This window comes from Leptinotarsa decemlineata, unplaced genomic scaffold, assembly GCF_025532065.1.
Source record: "Leptinotarsa decemlineata unplaced genomic scaffold, Ldec_3_MD MMD2_tig00026369_RagTag_RagTag, whole genome shotgun sequence".
Taxonomy (NCBI): domain Eukaryota; kingdom Metazoa; phylum Arthropoda; class Insecta; order Coleoptera; family Chrysomelidae; genus Leptinotarsa; species Leptinotarsa decemlineata.
In genome coordinates, this window is record NW_027412709.1 from 3647721 (window position 1) to 3650359 (window position 2639).

Genomic DNA, 2639 nt, shown 5'->3' on the forward strand with positions numbered 1-2639 from the left:
TTCATTGGACCAGAACCCGTCATTGGGCTTTGCTAAACAAACACTGAACACCTGGATAACAAGAAGATTCATGAACTTCTGGCAGAATCTTCCAGGATTGGCTCACTCCAAGGCGTTTATTCACACTTCAAAGCTTGATTCCAAACAGTTGTTGGACTACAGTAGGGATGAACTACGATGTCTAACAGGCCTTCTTACAGGTCACTGTAATTTGAATTATCATATCATGAGACTTGAACTGTCAGAAGACAGTGCGTGTCGCCTCTGTCTGGAAAATGATGAAACAGCAGAGCATATTTACTTTGTGCCTGACCCGCTGGGGACTGAATCAAGTTCTTTGAGTTCGGCAGATACGTACTCTCACCATCTGACCTGAAAGACCACTCACCATAGAAACTAATCGGCTTCGTTAAGAAGCTGGGTTTATTTGGCCGAGTGTAAATAGGTGTGAGCCACAATAAAACCTTGTGGGTTGCGGTGGAGGGTCGAATAAACCCACTCACCTCAGACCTACCTACCTACCACTGTAGGTTATAGGTTAAAGTGAGCGGCGCTGGAATGATCATGAGGCTCTTGATGTAGATTACTTTGAACAAATAAAAACTCTTTTTTTTCTCAGGCCCGGGATTTTTAGGCCATGGTGGAAATCTTAAAATTACATTGGGGTAAATCTCTAACAATAATCAGAAAGACTTATGAGTAACTGTAAGTATCATGAAATTTGATGAAAATAGCAAAATACCGGTAGTACTGAATGAAATCCTGATTTTTTTAATATATGCAACTGTATCTGAAATAGAGCCGCAGTTATGTTAGAAATTGCATGTACTGTTACCTCCTGTATCAAACGAAAATAAAAACACTTCTGCCATGTTTTACATCAACTCATGCATAGTACGTATTTTATTCACAGTAATACTCAAGAGTTGATTATATCAAGGGACTGCTGACACAATATAACATTTGATAAGAATATCCAGCAAAAAACGGTTCTTAAATCACCAGAACTGTAAATGGAGTATTGTACCAAGTTAGTTTCATTAGGATATGATCTAACCATGTCCGGAACATTTTTCAATAACACCTGTTCGAAAAAGTTATCTATCTAAATGGGCATGCAGCAAATGTATTTTCAAAACTCCAACTTTAATCTTTGCTTCTGACAACTTCCAAAAAAAATATTTTTGCATATCCAAAAGCGTCTAATTTTTTATCCAATTTTTTTAGAAATTGTTTCATCAGCCTTAACTCAATATGGAAAGGCGGCATTCAGGCTATTTGTAGAACTGTCAATTAATAAACACCATTCACTAGAAGCACAGGATATTCCCATTTCTTCAAACAAAACTTTTAGGTCATTAAAAAGTTATAGACCATCTTTTGTTGTAAAAAATGATTAAAATGTTTCTTGCCGAGTTCGCTGATCCCTGATAGACAAAAGCTCTGCTTTACTTTTCGGCTAATCTCTTACAGAGTAATTAAAATCACTGGAAATACTCTTGTTGGAACTGAAAGATGAGTTCGTCTGCAATAATTTCATCAGAGATTCAGGTACTGGAAATGTCGAGCTATCTAGAAATGGAGCAGAAAAGGAATCAAGGTCAGGATATTCAATTGGCTTAGCATTTTGTGCACTACGTCTTTAATATGGTTTAACAATGCAAAAGTAGCTGTCATCAGCGTGGTCTTTTGGTTTTCGTCAAATTTTTGGTATTTCGAATTTCACAGACCTTCTCTCATCACGATACCAACCTAAAATAAATGAAAATGAAAGTTACTGAGTTGATTATATTCTGCCCTCACTTGAAAATTGGTTGGCTTCCAAACTTCTTGTACATATACGACAAGTGACATGCGAGCCCCATAGATTGTTTTGGTTCCGTATAGGAAAGTTGGAATATGCTTTGTAGACTTTGCACGGAACGTTACATGTCTCCAATACAAATTTTACATCTCGTACTTTTACAATCTGACCAAATATATAACAAAATGCATCAGCATCATATTCACACTTTTTCGACATTTTAACTTTTTCTAGACTTGAACAAAACACCTGAATGTTATCTCATATAGGAGCAGTTTTAATCTAGTGCTAAACGTAAAATTATCACTTGAATACCATCTGATGGCACTGTGTGGATGTGAAAACCATACCTCTGTCAAGTGGTAATTTTGAATGTATTAGAATTGATTGAATTTCGTATAAAAACTCGAAAATGAGTATCATTATCATAACTATTACAAAAGAAAACTTAACAGGGTAAAAGGCATTTTATAGTCGTTTTTGTGTACAATTAACCGAAAAATCGTATAATGAACTTCAGGACAGGAAACAATTTTTTTTGTAGAGCTGTTATTCCCGGAAATATGATAATATATCAGTTACTAAACAAAATTTTCGTTAACAATAACTCACCAATAGCTCACCACTCATTCTATAGTGATTCTGGTGGAAAAATGAAATCTATAAAAATGAAACCAACATTAGTTTTAATTTAGAAAGCACTTGAGATCATTCCAAGAAAGCTGCTGAGGTGTATAGTAATGAAAAACTTACAAATTTTTCAATAACACCTGTTCGAAGAAATTCTCTACAATAGAAAATACACAATAGGTCAACTAGATATCAACAATAATAA

At 35.2% G+C, this 2639-nt stretch overlaps 1 pseudogene; it reads right to left on the reverse strand.

The window, feature by feature from the left end:
• Window positions 1–1249: 1249 nt before the first annotated feature.
• On the reverse strand, window positions 1250–2023 carry LOC141486739 (uncharacterized; annotated as a pseudogene).
• Between the last annotated feature and the right edge of the window lie 616 nt (window positions 2024–2639).